The sequence below is a fragment of the Stegodyphus dumicola genome, chromosome X1 (genome assembly GCF_044657685.1).
Source record: "Stegodyphus dumicola isolate Sdum_Otavi_A_Nest chromosome X1, ASM4465768v1".
Taxonomy (NCBI): Eukaryota; Metazoa; Arthropoda; class Arachnida; order Araneae; family Eresidae; genus Stegodyphus; species Stegodyphus dumicola.
This window is the reverse complement of record NC_140780.1, coordinates 79,589,407-79,608,377: the sequence shown is the minus strand read 5'-3', so window position 1 is coordinate 79,608,377 and position 18,971 is coordinate 79,589,407. Positions and strand designations below refer to the sequence as shown.

General features: G+C 34.8%; 1 protein-coding gene across 2 annotated transcripts in view; it reads right to left on the bottom strand.

The window, feature by feature from the left end:
• Positions 1-18,971, bottom strand: part of LOC118192343 (uncharacterized) — a 288,524-nt gene that overhangs the window by 194,807 nt on the left and 74,746 nt on the right. The window lies entirely within an intron of this gene.

Sequence of the window (18,971 nt, the reverse complement as noted above, 5' to 3'; positions counted from 1 at the left end):
TATTGCCGCCGTATCTTTCATGTTACTCCCGATTGGCAAGCTACATGATTTTTAATGAGTATTCGGGTTTTGCTAGTAACTTCACTTGGAAATCGCGCTTAAACTAGGTTAGTTGGTTATTTGAACATAGAAAGGATTATGATTGGATTACTCAATTATGGCAAAACACACTAGGGCTATCTGCCTAAAGGGAGGGATGCCTTCGTGGAGGGTTTCTAAGGGAAACTGGCTCCTATACACGTTACACATGGGGAAAACCACGAAAACGCCCATGCAGCCAGCCCGTTCGTGGGATTCGAACCTCGGACCGAACTACTAGTGTTCAGCGTCTTTACCGCTCGGCTCGCTGGTGGGCCTTGAACATAGAAAGAACATGGGAGCTATTTGATTTAGATGCTTTCATAGAGAACCTTTGTAAAGAGAACCTAAAAAACTACGAAAACCAACCATGCAGCCTGGGTTAGACTTCGCAACAAACAATTAGTATTTAACAATCTTCAAATGCTAGGCAACTGGTGAGGCTCCAATTAAATCTCCAATTTAATATTTTATTTGCAAATATTTAAAATATTGTTGTATTCTTAGACACAAAAAGCAGAATTTAAGTTTTGTTAACTCGTTAGTAAACTACCAAGCCGTAGTGCAAATGAATATTCAATTTCTTTTGCAATAATTGTCTTCACTTAATATTCTTGGAATATGAGCTAAAGAAAGAACGTTCTCGGAAGATTAAAAAAGTGTTTAAATCCAGTGATATTAGGTTTGTCTTACAAGCTCAGGATCAAAACGATTCTGCAATTGCCCGAGTAGTTGACTTGCAAATGTCAGTAAATTAAGCAGATGACTTTTAATCTTACTTTTTCAGTCAGAAAACGTATTCCAAATGTTTTGTATTGCATGACAATGCATCTTTTCATTATTCAATAACCAGTCGGAGAACCGCTTGTGTTCCGAAAATAAGTATGTGTACTAAATCGTCCTGAATGTTCTTCAAATTTGTGATCTTGTGATTTTTTTCTTTCCCAAAAATTTGTAGGGTTTATATTTATTTTCACTAACATTTATTTTAAGCTATCTTTCCTGTCAAGCCTTTACTTTCCCCTAGAATTGCCAATGCTAGAGTATGTAAATTGGAGTAGAGCGCGCAGTATATTCAAATTTAGCAGAAGTAAGTTGAGTTCACATAGAAGGAAAACGAGATTGTAAATGTGCTTCTTGAATCGCGAACGTGAAGGTTGCTAGGTAGAAATTTAAGAACCGCGCGTTTCGGCCTGTGTGCCTATCTCGGCAGTTCGTTGAATCTTTCAACTGCTTAATCAGTAAGCTCGCTGAATCTCAGCTGTATTTTAGAACGCGGTTAGGTTAATTACGATTTCAGAGCCTCGTAGGTAGTGATCTAGTTGTTTATTCATCCTGTCATTAATTTTTAGTTTCACATTTCTGTTTTGTTAAACCGCCGTTTCGGCGTAGTTTGTGAGCGTCAAGTGGACGCAGCTGTTATTTTTAAAGTGGAATAAAAGGGGCTTTAAACCCTTCTTACGTGTTTGTGTAAATTTACAGTTCATAGCAGTTCACTACCACAGTTGCTGACAAGTTGGGGCCACACCATACTACAAACTAAAGTTGCCTCTCAAAGGAAAGTTTTTTTGACATTGAAGAGACAAAAGGAGTATGACATCTACTTTTAGAGGCATGTCAAAAACAGATCTCTACAAGCCTTCTCTTCCATTACATGTTGTGCAGTCACACAAAAAGTTGCATCAGCGTAAATTCTATAATCTATTTTTATTACACTCTGATTACTTTATTAATACACAGTGAATATATACTAAATCTTTTACTTCAGCTTAAGTAATTCGGAATTTTTGACGGAATTGTTGTCGGAACTAGGACTTAGAAGATAAGTCAAATTAAATATTTCGATAACAAAAAATAAATTCAAGGTCGAAGTTTCAATATTTTATTTTTGGAGGGAGGGGAATTTTTTTCAGTTTTGGTCCATTATCCTAAGTATATTTGCTTCGATTCTTTATTTTTCCATAAAAGCGAAAAATTTACGCATGGTATACATATAACGCATAGCTTCAAATTAAAATTTAATAATATACAGGGTGGTTATATTTAAAGTTCCACATTGAAACGGTCATAAAAGGAAAACTACTGAATCAAATGTTATCAAACTTGGTAATCGTGTAAAGGAGGTCATGGGAATTTATTTTCCGCAAAATAAACGGAAGTTTGCAACCTCACCACCAAGGTGGAAATGGCGCTGTATGCAATATTGTTAAATGAAATATGGGTCGGAATCTAACTTAACCTTTTGTTACACGGGTTTAATATGTTGTATAACACTTAAGAAACTTTGAAGTAGGCAAATTACCATTTAAAAGCGTTAAATTCGATAAAAGTCGAGTGTGCCATCCGTGAGTGATTGCAGCTCACTTAGAACCAATGTTAAAATGTTTCGTGATACATGAACTGCAGTAACGTGGCATTTTAGATACTACGATTTTTATGCAGGGCAGAGTCCCACCTCACGTGTGTCACACGGTTACTTAGGCAACATTTCACGAATGAACGTCTTAAAAGCCGACACTTCCTCTCTTCCCACCAGACCTCAACCTCTGTGACTTTTGGCTATGGGGTTATCTCAAAAGCACTGTTTATGGTGATAATCTAAACTGTTTGGCAGAAATGAAAAATGTGATACACTGACATGTCCGTAACATTCCTCCTGATATGCTAAGAGCTGCTGTTGAGAATGCAGTAACAGGATTTAATTTGCTTTCGGAAAATGCTGGACGCTACATTGAACATGCTTTGTAACACGTTTCGGAAAATATTAAACACATATTAAACAGATGTTTTCGTGTCTTATTTCATTTAACTGTATTGTATACAGCGCCAGTTTTTCCCTGGTGGTGAGTTTTTGAACTCTTTTTTTTTCCGCGGAAAATAAATTCCCGTAACCTCCTTTACACGATTCCCAAGTTTGATAACATTTGGTCCGGTAGTTTTCCTTTTATGTCCATTTCAATTTGAAACTTTAATTATAACCACCATGTAAATTAAACTTTAAAAGTTTGACAGTTTGGTTCAAGTCCCAGCTTCAAAAATATATATATAAATATAATCTTTTATATTAATCCTCTAAAGAATGTTTTAAGAAGCTAAGTTTTTTCTCGCGTTATAGACTGTATAAAAAAACATGATCTTTAATATGATTTAGATTGTTTCAGCCGATATAAGAATCGGGTCACTCGGTGGTACAGAATAAACCCTGCTGGACTGTTTTTTTTTCCTTTGTCATTTAGCAAAAATCTTTTAATTAAAATATTTATCCTTTGGACTTTGCTTTAAACTTTATTTATAGTTAAGATGACTAGAAAATGAAAAGCTGTCTTCTGCTGAAACGCAATTCATGTAATTGATATTTTAAAAAATTGACAAGAATGCAAAATTTATGGAAGTCTAGCAATCGAAAAATCTTAATTTTCTTGTGTGAGCACTGAAAATAACTGTAGAAGGAAAAAAGAAAATTAGGGAGAAAAGTAAGCAAACATTTGCAGGGCAATTTGGCTGTCAGACATACCAAGATGTTTCAAAAAGTTGGACGCTTTTGAATATACTTTCAGGATACTTCAAAGATTTTAGGCATTCAAAGAGAAAACACTTGGATGTGTACACCAGCAAATACCATCAATTGAGCTTGTGTTAGCAGAAAAGACAAAAATGATATCATTGCAGATTAAAGTGAAGAGCGACCGGTTTTAGACTATATGGTTGTATAAATTTAAATCACGTTATAGAACATCATATCGTATCATAAATGGAGAATCCCATGATTTTCTCAGTCGAATTATTAGAAGATTCAGGAGTTTATACAGTATTGTATGTGGATGTCACCTAAAGGCGTTTTTTTTCCCTCCTGATGAAACAGCGGCCGAGCGGTAAAGTCGCTGAACACTGGTAGTTCAGTCCGAGGTTCGAATCCCGCGAACGGGCTGGCTGCATGGGCTTTTTAGTGGTTTTCTCCATGTGTAACGTGTATGCGAGACAGTTTCCCTTAGAAAGTCCTCCACGAAGGCATCCCTCCCCTTAGGCAGATAGCCCTAGTGTGCTTTTTCATAATTAAATAAACCAAAACCTCTTGATGAAACCATTCTTTCCTTTCATATCATACCTTCAAAATGTTTAGCCTCTAAAGACTGATAAAGGCTCTGACGAAATACTTCGTGAAGACTTTCTAAGGATAACCAGCTGTCATACACGGTACACATGAGAAAATCCACGAAAACGCCCATGCAACCAGCCCGGGATTCGAACCCCGGAGTGAACTACCAGTGTTCAGCGATGGTGAGCGCTCGGCCGTTTGTGGGCCTTTATGAAATGGAAGGCGATAACTTTATTTAAAATGATTGTCAGAAATATCAAGATTATATCGAAAAGTTGGATGCTTTTTAATATACTTGCAGAATGCCTAAAGAAAAAGAGCAAGAATAAAGTAGAATGCCTGAAGAAAAAGAGAAGAAAAATAAATTTTGGCGTAAAATTTAGTATTAGCATTTTTTTTTTTTTTTTACTTTAAAACCTTTTAATCTTATGATATTTGATTCTTGCGACTTCAAAAATAAAATATTTGACTAAAATATGAATAACATTTTAAGAAACCAAATGTAGGATAAAATTGTGTAAAGCAATGGGCACAATGATAAAACTGTTTAAAGCAGTGTATGCAAGTCATCCTAAGTTAAAATGTCGGTTATACATCTCTCTTATTTATATATATCTTTTCTGACAGGAACATTGAAAGGCGTGTTAACTGCGCTATACTGTATTTTCTCTTTTAATATATGCAGTTTTCAAATGCATCGTAGTCTGGGTTACGAAGTATTCTTCAGAAAGAAACGCAATTCAAATAAATAAAAGCAAATTCTGGAAAATTTATATTAATGAATATATTTAAAATGCTCAGTTCGAAGAAAGAAAATTTTAAAACAATTATCTGAAGAGACAATGCAACACAAACAATTAAAATAAAAGTATAAAAATTTAAAAATTACCTAAAATGATAACTATGACAAAAAATATATATGTAAAGAAAACTATTTGAAAAAAAAATAAACGCTGCACCTTTATTTACGAAGTTCGAATAGGTAAATAGAAATTTTTAAAACAGTTATTCAAAAAAAAAACATGCAACTTAAACAATTAAAATGAAATTCGAAAAAGAAAAAAATAATAAAATAATAAAAGTTATAATTAAAAATATAATATAAAGAATATTATTTGGAAAAAAGGAACGATGGTGACTTTTTTTCCTCTCACGGGAAAGGAAACTAGGTTGCCATATATTAAGAAGTTCGCCAAGTGAACTATTCTTGGCGCAAACTGACAAAAAAGTGGCAACATAAATTTGTGAATTTCTCCGTAAATTTCGCTCCAAATTTTACAAAATTTCATATTTAGGCGTAATTTGAGTCGTATAATCGAAATATGTAAAAAAATTGATATGTTATTTCAGAAAAAGTCCGATTTTGTGTCAAAATACCTATGTTAGAATAGTGCTATATATAAATCTAATATATATCCTAAGTCACGCTTTCGAGACATGAAGAACGCAATTTGAATTTTGTCAATCGGCCCAGTAGATCGAGAGATATAGGACTGTCCTTTTTTTTTTTTTTTTTTTTTGAGCAGCTTATTATATTTTTCTGGAAGAGGTGCAACCGGAATTGCTACAGGATGTTCCGGCTGTTTGTGATCGCATGTGGTTCCAGCATGATGGTTCACCAGCCCATAACCACAAGCGGGTCCGCAAATACTTAGATGGGACCTTTCCGGGCCGATGAATTGGCCGTGGTGGACCCGTTAGATAGCCACACCGTTCGGCAAATTTATCCAGCTTGGATTTTTTTTTTTTTTTTTTATGGGGCCATCTGAAGAGCATCATTTATGAGACTCCCGTTGACTCACTGGAAGACATCGTTGCACGACTATCAATTGCGGCTACAAGCATGCGCGAAATGCCTGTCTTTTTTCAAAATGTTTGTCAATCCCTTCTGGGACGTTACCAAGCATGTATTACTGCTGGTGGTCACAATTTTCAACATTTATTGTGAATACTGTATAAGCACTTTGCGCTGATTTTGTACATAAACACATTTTCCTCTTGTGTCGTTTTTTTGCGTTCCTGCCTTAACCCGTCTCTTTAGACCCTACATTCCTATAAAAAAATGCATGTTTTAGTACACTCCACCGCCTTTCCAAATTTGTCCCATGATCTATGAAACACCCTGTAGATAGAACAGATTATTTTTATTAGTAACTACATTCACATGAGTATACTCTTAGTTGACAAATGAAATATTTTTGCTCTCTGTGGTAGCTCTCTCTATGGTAGATAAGGGATAAATTGGAACTAGATATACAAAACTCGCCCTTTCTCATGCATTCAAGCAAAACTTCTCATGTGGGACATGTTATTTTTCATTAGTCTTACATGAGTCACTGAAGGAGAATTTGAGCAGTCTACTTACAATATTTCCCAATGAAAAAACTTTAAAAAAAAAAAAAAAAAAAAAAACTATGCTTTGCATTCTAAACATTTAGTTATAATTTTGAGAAGTAAATGTATGATTCCAATTCAGTACACCAAGTGTATTATTAGTTCCCTATTTTTTGCCAAACATAAACATTACAAGCATTTACTATGGCAATACCCATACATGGTCATTTAGGCAAGGCAATCAATAAGTTATAACTGACAAGCAATTCTACACTGGTGTGCAAAACTTAAGCAACAGCAGGGTTTTTTGCCATAACTCCACGAGAAATCAGCTGAGAGACATGAAATGCAGAAATGAAGGAGAGTATTATGTACGTAAAGGATGACGAAAGCATCGGAGCTGGAAAAGGAATACAATACATACGGCATGGAATCAAACAAAAACAAGCTTTATTGAACGCATAGTATCGTGTCTCATTATTGTTTATCCAAGATGAAGAACAACAAACAAATGTTCCTTAATATGGGATATGCCTCCCTTCACTACAATGGTTGCTTCACACCGTCTCCGCATACTCAGAACCAGCTGGTGCAACATTTCTTGCGGTAGGGGTGCCCATTCCTCAATCAGCATCTGTTTGAGTTGTTGGGTGTTCTCCGGAAGATGCAAGCGTGCTGCAATGAGTCTCCCCAAAGCATCCCACGCGTGTTCGATGGGATTTAAATCTGGGGAGTACGCTGACCAATCCATTTGAGTGATATCTTCACTTTCCAGTAGCTCCTCAACAGCTAGAGTACGATGTGGCCATGCATTGTCATCCATAAAAATTAAATCTGGGCCAATGGCACCTCGGAACAGGCGCACATGGGGAAGGAGTATCTCCTCACAATAGCGATCCCCGGTTATAGACCCTCTGTCGAAAACGTGGAGCTCAGTTCACCCGTTCAGCATAATGCCTCCCCAGACAAGAACTCCAGGACCACCGTTACGGTGTCTTTCTGTGATGTTACTAGGATAAAACCGGGTCCCGACCTCTCTCCAAATCAAAACGCGTTGAGAATTGCTTCTGGTGCTGAACCGACTCGCATCCGTAAAGAGGACATGACTCCATTGATCAGTTGTCCCGTTTTTGTGCTCTCTACACCACTGTAAACAGTGGCCAACTTTCAACGGGAGGCAGCGTTCAGGACGGCGGGCGAATAGGCCCCCTTTGTGAAGCCGTCTGGCCACAATAAACAGCAACACTTGTCGCCCCGTTGCTGTACAGAGTTGCTGTCAGTCAGCAATGGCGCTTGCTGACTGCTGTTGGCCTCTTTTCGCCTGCAGCACGATATATCAGTCATCCCCTGCAGTTGTCGTCCTCAGGCAGCCACCACCAACCTTTTTAACAGCTGTACCTGTGGTTTGAAACGCTTTACAAGCACACGAAATGACACTTTTGTTGATTCCGAACTCTGCAGCTACACTGGTGACAGTATGCCCCTCCTCCAGCTTTCCGATCATTCTTCCACGTGTGAAGTCATCCAGGTGATTTCTTCTAGCCATATTTCACGAACTGACTCACTGCTACTTGCAGCGAATATGTTGAAATGAGTCTCCGTCCTTCCTTTTATTCTACTGTTGAACTGCGTGAGCCGACATCACATGTTTTCTGTACGCTCACATCGCCTCTGACGTTTCATTCCTGATATTTGCATATACATGACATTTCTACTGACTTACGTGTTCATTGTACTGATCTCCAGACCTCCTTTTCTGCAATTTCATAGCTACATGCTAAATTTTTACGTTACTGCTTAAGTTTTGCACACCAGTTTAGTTTGCCAACTAGGTACTGTCACAGATGGCAGTGAATATATTTGGGAATTTACTTTTAAAAGTGAAAACTTATTCTTTAATACTTCTCTGTCTACGTCTACAAACTATTTTTAAAAAATATCTTAAGACCTGTCCTTTCATGACCTTACAATGTTCTACATACCTAATTTTCTATTAAACTATTTTAAGAATTTAGAATGATCTTACAGATTTTAAAAAGCCTACTTTATATCTGCATTTCAATGCACACAAAATTCTGATATTCATTGGCTGATCGATGGATATAAAGTTTCAAGGGAAGAGTGAAAGAAAAATGTTTTCTTTTGTTAAAACTTCACTTTTGATAAGATAACAATAATAATAATAATAATAATAATAATAATAATAATAATAATAATAATAACAACAGACTGACTAAAACAATAAAATGAATCAAATCAGAAAGTTAAGGAAAAGTGCGATTCATAGTGTTAACTGAGCTAAAGTTATTAAGTTAATGAATTCTTTCTCTTCTTCCTAGCTTTGCCAAAAAAGGAAATGAGAATGTGCAACATTCCACTAATACTAATTCCAAACATTCAAATTTAAGGACCTTAGATGAACAAACAAAAAACTGTCAAAATGAAATGAATCATAATTCTCGTGTGTGCCAATAGAAATGGAAATGAGCAGGCTGTTGGTGATTGGTAACAACAAAAAGTCAAAATGCTTTAAAAAATTTAAAGTTTTTCCTTTCACATAAAGTTAAGTCATAGATGACAGCTTTGATTGAAGAAGAGCGACAAAAGTAAGATGAACTTTCAGCTAAAAAATGAGAGTAACAACTAACAGAGAATTAAACTGCTTACGCAGATGTTGAAATGTTACGATGAGTTAAGGTTCTTTTTCTTCAGCGAATCAATTTCGACGCTGCAACCTATGGACCAAAAAGATCACGAACTTGGAAGCATCATCATAGAAAGCTACTCATTTCAAGCATTTTGAAGGAGTATGACAATCAAGTACATAATAACACTTCACTTAATGCAATGTTAATGCTAAAAAAATCCTGACTACTTATTATGAAATAAAACATCTGAAATTGTTTTCAATGTGTTGGTCTAGCAGAGGGTATCGAAGATGATGAAAAACGAGGTTCTGAATACCACTAAGTAGCTAGGAAAAAAATTTTCATTTCAATACTTTCAGAACCTAATATGGAGCTTTTCTAAACATGCTGTTGTTACATGCAAAAATCCAAGTGTACAAATCCAAATATACTGTGACAGAAATTAAAATGAGAAATGTTGATGTCAAAGTATCTACTGATGCTAACAAAAATGTTGAAGAAATGCAACACATGAATGAATGACAATGAATAGCAAAACACCCTACCACAGGAGATGCGAAAGCTGTGTTGTGCATCATTAATAAACTTCTATTCACACAAAATGTAGAACCAAAAATAGTGGAGTCTTCAATTTGGGACATAAATATATATGAAATTTTTTTACATTCTGCATCATGCCAGCATAAAAATACAGATTATTTTTGTACGCAAAATTTAGGTAAAAAGGTAATTCATTATTATTTGTTATTCTTTTCTAATATTTTTATGGATAAAATTTTTACTTTAATTATAAAGGTGTATTTTAGATGCATATGTAGAGACAGAGGGGTCTAAAACCACGACTTTTACACTGTATAATTACCACATAAAATTATTAAGGTACGTGAAACTGAAAAACGTTAAATTACTTTAGTAATTGCCCATACTAATAATTGCAACAGATACTTTGTATTATTTTTTTAATTATTATTCGTTCACTTTGAGAGATCTGACAATGCTAATTGGTCTTTGTGATTCATAAATTATTTTACATTTAATAGCGTAAAAAATAAAATCTTAAAAAATATTTATTCCTTGTTCACCCTCCCCCCCCCCTTAAAATCACGTACAGTGAATCAAACTTTTGGTTTCTTGAAGTTTGTTACAGTGCATTCAACTGCATATTAAATGGACAAGAAAGAAAATAGCTATTTACAATTCAACTGAATTAATGAAACAAATGTTCAGCGCAGCAGCACCTATTCGCTGGGATTCGATCTCAAGTCGAACTACTAGTGCTCAGCGACATTACCGCTCGGCCGCTTCTGCGCCCCAACTGGAAATCCTAATTGGAACTAACTAATCCCAACAGAAATCCTAGTTGGAAACCCTCTGAGCCGCGCAAGATTTTAGATCTGTCATGAAGACTATTTAAACAGCATTTATTAATTGAGTTTGCAAATTACTTATTTTAGTCTGTATTTTCATAAATGTACATTCATTAAGATGATATTTACATTATTAAAGAAAGTAAGAAAGCAAAATATCTTAAATTATAAGCTAATATATGCCAAGTAGCAAAACTTCTGATGACCGGATAAAGCCGGTCATAACGCTCGGAGGGTTAAGTAATGACCTATGCCCCAGCTGGTTTGATGGTACTTTTAAAAGCTTCAAAGCTTAGGACACATCAATTTTGAAAACACGAAACATGAAGCACGAAGAAGAGCATTCTGACAGAGGTCATGTCTGAAAAACCTTACTTCATATCAATCTGGTAAAATAAGTTTCAAGTTTGAGTTGTCACTTGGAGTTTAAATTTGCCTTCAACAATCAACCTTCTGGTTTTGAAATACAAATCCATATCTATTCAGTCAATTAATAATCCCATTACAAGCAGTTACAGATGCCTCTGCTTCTCCACCAAATGATTTGAAATATTATTCTTTAAAATAAAACTGATTTTAAAATTAGCGCACTTTTTGTAGATAAAAAAATCTGACCTTAAATCACTTTTAAAATATTTTTTAAAAACTATGAGTAACCATATGAGTCACTACCATAAAGATTGCAAACTGTATTGCTAGAGTTAGGAAAAGAATTGACATAAAAGGTCTTTTCTTAGAAAAGGCATTGAGATAAGTATTAGTTCCCTCCCTACCCAACAAAAAATTACAGTCAGATGTTACCAAATATCATTTTATCTTATATTTGATACAAGAAGTCCCCCCTTTATACCTAAACATTTCCTTGAAAACATTCAATGGAAATGGCCTGTTAAGTCATTAGGACTATTTAACTGTAAGATTGTCATTTTTTCTCTTCTTGGTGCCTTGAATGGTGCAAATGTTTATTACAACAACCCTGTAATCGCTCGCTTAGTTTTTTATTGCTGTTGTTGTTAGTAGTAAGTCACTGTTTGAAAGATGGCATGCATGTGATTAGGGTTTTAGAATAAAACATTAATTAGTACAGTCCACATCTAGTTAATTTGGAACTGTTGTATAACAACGCACGCATCGCATGAAAATTTTTTGGCCTGCCAAGCCATAGGTAAAAGATATATTCATTAAAGTTAGCTTTTTAGAACATTTGTAATATTTTCATTTTGGTTGTATTATGCATAGCTTCATGTAGAATGTTGGGTATGCTTTCGTTTTCGTACGGATTACGCAATTAATATTGGATGCTGTGTCATCGTTCATTTCCGGTGTCGCTGTCGAGAAATCTGCAATCACGGTAAGTGATAAATTATTTATTTGTTCATGATGAGTGAACTGAAAGCGATTTAAGCTAACAAAATGAGCTTAAAATGCAGTATCACAGTTTGAAAATAAGGTAAATTCTACAGTGGATGAAGCAGATATTTCCTTATTAAAGTTATACGAATCAAAAATATTAGAATTTAAAAAGGAATTAAGTAACATTTTCGATTCTTTATTTGCACATTGCGAGGGAAAGGACACTGACGAATTCGTTAAGGAAAAGGAAAATGCAGTCGATAATCTCGATGAAATTCATTTGAAAATTAAAAGAAAAATTTCTGAGATCAGTTCTCAAAGGAATAGTTGTTCAAATGAAAACGGTTCGAGTAAAGACATAATTGTTTCAGATATAAAATTGCCTAAATTGTCTCTTAGTGGGAAAATTGAAGAATAGATTGAATTTGAGGATTTTATTTTCCGCAGCTTTGCATAAAAATAGCAAATTAACTAACGTGCAGAAATTGCATTATTTAAAGAGTTCGTATAAGGCAGATGTGTTAAATATTATTCATTTCATTCCAATTTTGGATTCATTCATTGCAACAAAAAAAAATTTGATCAATTCTATTATAAAGAAATTAATTTCTATACCTCAAACGAGTGATTCTACTTCGTCACTTTTAAAATTTATCGATAAGGTGCATGAATGTTTATGATCATTAGAAGCATTGGAGCAAAAGTTGGAAGAATTTTCAGACATGTTAATTGTTTATATATTAGTTGAAAAGTTGAATAGAAACACTAGGTGTTGGTGAAAAAGATCACTTAAAAAAGACAAAATAAGAACAGTTAAACTGACATGTTTTTTGAAGGAACACGCTATCACTTTACAAACCTCCGCAACAACTCTTACAACACTTTCGGAAAATTCAAAAAATTGTCCTTATTGTAAAGGTGATCATTTAGTGTTGAAATGTGCGCAATTTTTAAATTTAACCATCAAGAAACGATTTGAATTTGTAAAGACACAAAAACAGTGTTTCAATTGTTTATCTTCGATCCAAGGACTGTAAAATCAAGGACTGTAAAAGTTCTAATGCATGCAGAAAATGTCAGAAATTTCACAATTCGCTATTACATTTTGATCAATGTGAAGAAAATTTCGATAGAGCAAATGGCACATGGAATAAAACACAAACAAGACTAATAAATTTAGCAGTAATCTTTCTCCAAATGCTGATACATTTACTCCATTGGCAAGCAGCCAAAAGGTTGGTGACACTAATGAAATCAACCAAGCAAAGTCCACTAATAATGGTACTGCACTGAATATTTCCAGTTCTTCTAATAAACAAGATCTACTTTCAACTGCAATTATTTTCGTTAAAGGTGGTGATGGAAAATTTATTTCGCTGAGAGCTGCCCTTGATTAAGGTTCTCAAAATAATTTCATTACTAAAGAATGTGATTCAGGTTGTCAGCTGATCTGCAGGAAACAACGCAGCTGAATTATTGAATTTGAAGAAAATAAACGCTGCTATTTCAGGTATCAATGGTACAGTTATGGGTGTTAAGAAAAAAGCTATAGCAACCATCGCTAACGCTACTAGAGATTTTATTCACTCCTTACAATTTTTTGCTGTTTCAAAAATAACTCGCTTAATGCCTGCTAAATATCTAAACATTCCTGATCTTATAGAGTTGCAACCCGTTGCTTTAGCTGATCCAGAGTTTTATAAACCTGGTCAAATACATGTTTTATTACCTAACGAAATATATTTTGATTTACTGGGAACAAATAGAATAAATATGCAAGACCTGATTCTCCATGTGTCAGTTTTTAGATACATCATTAGCGGGTCCTTACGCATGCCATAGAAAGGCAATGTTAATAATTATTGTGGGTTTGTTGAAACTGTGGATCATTTATCTGACAATATTAGATTTTGGGAGATTGAATGTATTAATTCAGCAAAAAAAAAAAAAAAAAAGAGTCATGAAGAGAAATTTTGTGAACAGCACTTTCTTTGTGGACACAGGAGGCAAGATGACGGCAGATATGTAGTGGAAATGCCAATTAAGGTGGAAGGGTTTACCATTTTAGGCGAATTGAGAGAAACGCCAGTAAAAGACTGAATTATCTATTTAAACGCTTCCCTCGCAATCCCACAATGAAACCCTTATAAGAAGATTTCATTAAGGAATATAATAAATTAGGCCATTCTGAAGAAATTGATGAAGGGGATAGCTCTAGTTTCTCATATTATCTTCCTCATCATGGGGTTTTTCAGGCCCAATAAACCTAGCACTAAACTTAGGCTAGTGTTCGATGCCACTGCTCCTACGACTACTGGAATTTCGTTAAACAATATTCTACAGAATGGAGGGTTAGTTCAAGATGAACTATTTAACATTTGCAGATCTCGAAAGTATAAAATTGCCTTCACAGCAGACACTGTAAAAATGTATCATCAGATTTTGATTAAAGAACATCAAAAAGATTTATTATGCATTTTATGGAAGAGTAGTGAAGAAGAAGCAGTTAAGGTCTATAGACTGAAGACTATAACTTATGGTACTTCCAACGCACCATATCTGGCAACACGCACACTTAACCAATTAGCAGAGTATGAGAGAAACAACTTTTCGTTAGGAGCGCAAATAGTAAAAAGGGATTTTTTACGTCGATGACGTACTCACAGGAGCCCATACTCTAATAGAGGCTAAAGAATTACAGTTGCAATTGATTGACCTTTTATCACATGGAGGAATACGTCTGCACAGATGGTGTGCTAATCATCCTGATCTTTTGCAGTTTCCGGATGGACAAGAGGAATATTCTTTCAGTAATTTCGATGACGATCAGTGCATCAAAACTTTAGAATTATTATGGAATCCAAACGTAGATTGTTTTTTGTACAAATCAATGATCAAGAAACCAGCTACTTACACAAAGATAACAGTGTTGTCTGACATTGCCCACATTTATGATCCATTAGGACTGCTTGGTCCAGGAATAATAAAAGCAAAAATCTTCATCCAAAGACTTTGGTTATTGAAGCTTTTGATTGTCATTGATTGGAACGATTCTCTACCCGAGAAGATAGTTAAGGAGTGGCAACTTTTTATTGATTCCATGCAATCTATCAACAATTTGCAAGTGAGAAGATATGTTTTACAGGACAGTTTTTCTGAGATACAAATTCATGGATTTTCAGATGCATCAGAACACGCATATGGAGCAGCCATCTATTTAGGCTGTAAAAGTGACAATAATTTATCTTTACATTTGCTTTGCAGCAAGTCCAGAGTAGCTCCACTAAAACCGTTGACAGTACTCCGACTGGAACTCAGCGCAGCTTGTTACAAAGGTGATGCCTTTATTGAAATTGGACATCAGTAAAATATGTCTGTTGTGTGACTCAACCATAGTGTTAGTGTGGCTTCAGAATCCTCCACATGTACTAAAAACTTTTGTTGCTAACAGAGTGTTGAAGATCCAAGAGCTAACACAGACATGCCAGTGGAATTATGTGTGTTCAGAGGAGAACCAATCAGACCTTATTTCCGGAGGACTGGATTTTGACAAGATGCATGATGCTGATCTCTGGTGGAAACATCCTCCATTCTTGAGGGAAGGTGTCTTACCCAACAAGAACATTGAACAATTAGAAAAAAAACAGAGACATTTTCTAGTGAACTGAGAAAAAGAACTGACATTGCTTGTTTATGCACTTCGCCTTCAAAACTTATTGATAATGTCCTAGATATCACTAACAATTACTTAAAATTATTATCTATTATTAGTTATATTTTCAGGTTCATTTGGAACTCTAGGTGTGCAAGACAGAAAGAAGTACACAGAGAAGAACAGGAAGGGTAAGTTCAAAGGAGTTAAATGAGAGAGAATCCTTTTTAGTAACAGAAGTTCAAAAATGTAATTTTTATTTAGATTACAGCTCCCTCGCACAAGGAAAACCCGTTAATAATAAAAGGCATTTACTTTATTTGAACACTTTTTTAGATGCAAATAATGTAGTAGGAGTAGGAGGCCAACCACAAGGGGCCAATGTAATGTTTTCACAAAATCATCAAATAATTTTGCCTGTTATATGCAAACTAACTATGCTGATTGCTGAGCATTATCATCGGAAATATTTGCACGTAGGTTCACAAGCGTTATTGTGTTTTAAGAGACAGAAATTTTGGCCATTACAAGGTAGGAATGTAACTAGAAAGATTATCCATGAATGTACAGTTCATTGTAAAAATAAACCAGTCACTATCGAACAAATTATGGGGTCATTACCTGCAGAGCACGTAATTCTGAGTTCACCCTTTAACCATGTCGGCACCGATTTTTGTGGCCCATTTTTTATTAGGTACAAGGGACAGACGAAAGGAACTCTTCATAAGGTATATTTAGCTCTTTTCATTTGCCTTATAACAAAGGCAATGCACCTCGAATTAGTGAATGACCTCACCACTGACGTGTTTATTGCCACCTTAAAGAAATTTACTGCTAGATGCGGAAAATGCTCAATCATTTTCTCAGACAACACAAAAAACTTCATTGGCACAAATGCCAAATTGCAAAGAACTAACAATTTAATTAGAAATCCTGACAAAAAATTAACAGATTATTTAGGTGAAGAAAGAATTGCTTGGAAGTCTATTCCCCCACAGACACCTAATTTTGGTGGACTATGGTAATCTGGAATAAAATCCGTGAAATATCACTTAAAGCGGATTGTAGGTAATGCAAGGCTGACTTTCGAGGAGTTATTAACTGTAGTAACTCAGAGTCTGTTTTAAATTCTCACCCTATTACTCCCTTATCATCCGATGTAAATGATTTAGAGGCCTTAACACCAGGCCATTTTTTCATTGCATGAGCCTAGAATGCTATAGCAGAACCCGAATTGATTGATATACCTGAAAACAGACTCTCAAGATGGAAACGAAGTACCAGATTTTTCAGATACCAAAAGTTCTATTGATATGGAATTGTTCACATAAGGACTATTTAAAGACACTACAACAGCATTCAAAATGGAAGATAGAACAAACAAATAGTAAAATCAGCATGCTAGTACTAGTTAAGGAGGATGAGCTTCCTGTCAGTAGATGGGTGTTAGGGCACATTACAAGACTTTTTCCTGGAGTTGATGGTAACAGTAGAGTAGTAGAAATACATAGAGCAAAAGGCATTATTAAGCGTGGAATTTCAAAAATTGCAATTTTATGCCAGATAGGAGCTTCCTAAGTTAGTTAAGTGTTAGCTTATTATTATTATAAAACTTGTATTGTGTATAAAATTTTGTATTAAAAATTGAATATAATTGTAATGAATTAAGTATATTATTCATATTGCTATATTGCATAAGGTTGTAATTTTACAATTTTGTATGTTGTTATGAGTATTATCGCACAAAATTATTGAAGTAACCCTTCAATGCTGGGGGTATGTTAAGTCATTAGGACTATTTAACTGTAAGATTACATCATTTTTTCTCTTCTTGGCGCCTTGCATGGCGCAAATGTTCATTACAGCAACCCTGTAATCGCTCGCTTAGTTTTCTATTGCTGTTGTTGTTAGTAGTAAGTCATCGCTTGAAAGATGGCACGCATGTGATTAAAGTTTTAGAATAAAATATTAATTAGTACAGTCCACATCTAGTTAATTTGGAATTGTTGTATAATAATGCACGCATCGCATGAACATGGCCATACCCATCAGTCATTTAGATGTCTAATTATTAAGAAAATTACCCAGAATCCACTGCAAGGAAAGATTGATACTGTCCCCCAAGAATACATATGGAAATATAAATTTACTCTCCAAATGGTACACAAGGTACTAGTCTTCCACTTTATAAATAAGTTTGCAAAAACAACTTGTGAGTGTAATGCAGCAAGAATGACAGAGATCCTTCACATCTTTCCCTGATTTCCAGTAGCTGTACATCTTCCAATCCATAGGAACCAACTCACAGTCAGACTTTGACTCATTATTGCTAAAAAGCAGTCTACTTTACAAAATCAAATTTTAAAAGTCACCGCATTCTCTCTAGGGTTCTAACACTTTTCTTATTTTTCTGAGATGAAAATGAGGCTCTGAAAAGTTAAGGATAATTCTCGAGTCCTTGGCCTAGGCACGATCAGCCTAAATTGTAATCAGGTTCAGTTCCCCCTAACCACTGTGAAATAAGAATATAGTGTTTTTCTGATATTTACACTGTTGAAATCTACTACACCAAATACTACACATCACAAAACAATCTATGTTTTATTTCAGCTAACTTACATTAACACGTTGACTGCCGTGCACATTTGACGTGATTTGCCCATGAGGCCAACTTGCAATTTTTATTATGTGATGTATTTTATGTTGAAATATTATCTGCAGAAGCTAATGTGAGTTATATAATCATGCTTAATGCATTTTTTGTGGTGGGGGTTACCGGTGGTCCCAAAGTGCTGTAGACCATTACTGCAATTTATAATTTAAATTTTTACAATTTTCTTCAATCCATTATAGTAACAATGGTACTATTTAAAAATTTAATCAGTATCGATATTTACTCTAATTATATATTTTACTATTGGTTCCATCGCCGGTAGCACCCATGGCAGTCAATGTGTTAATATTTCTTTACTCTCACTGATAAACACTTTTTTAATCCAACACAAATAAATTAATGCAAAAGTGTATGTTCTTGTAGAATTATATCGGTTGCCTTCTACTTTTTTTAAATATATCTGAACACTTATGGGGCAGCACACGTTAGCTAGTTACCAGTAGCAAAGTGAAAGAATCTGGTGTATTCAAAATCAAATCCCACTCCGAATGATTTAGTTTTGGATTAGCTTTATTTTTATTAACTAATTTCTTAAAAATTGTTATTGGCTGAAGTCTTACTTGCATCATTAGTGTTATGCAAGAATCATATGATATGGGTTACTTTTGAAATAACGCAAATTAGTGAGACTTACTATAAGCAGTTGCGATTTTTAGGAGAAAGAAAAAATAGCCAAATTTAAATGGAGAGTTTAGGAGCTGCTGTAAATTATTCTTCCACATTCTCTCTCTCTCTCACACACACACATACATACATATATAGCATATAT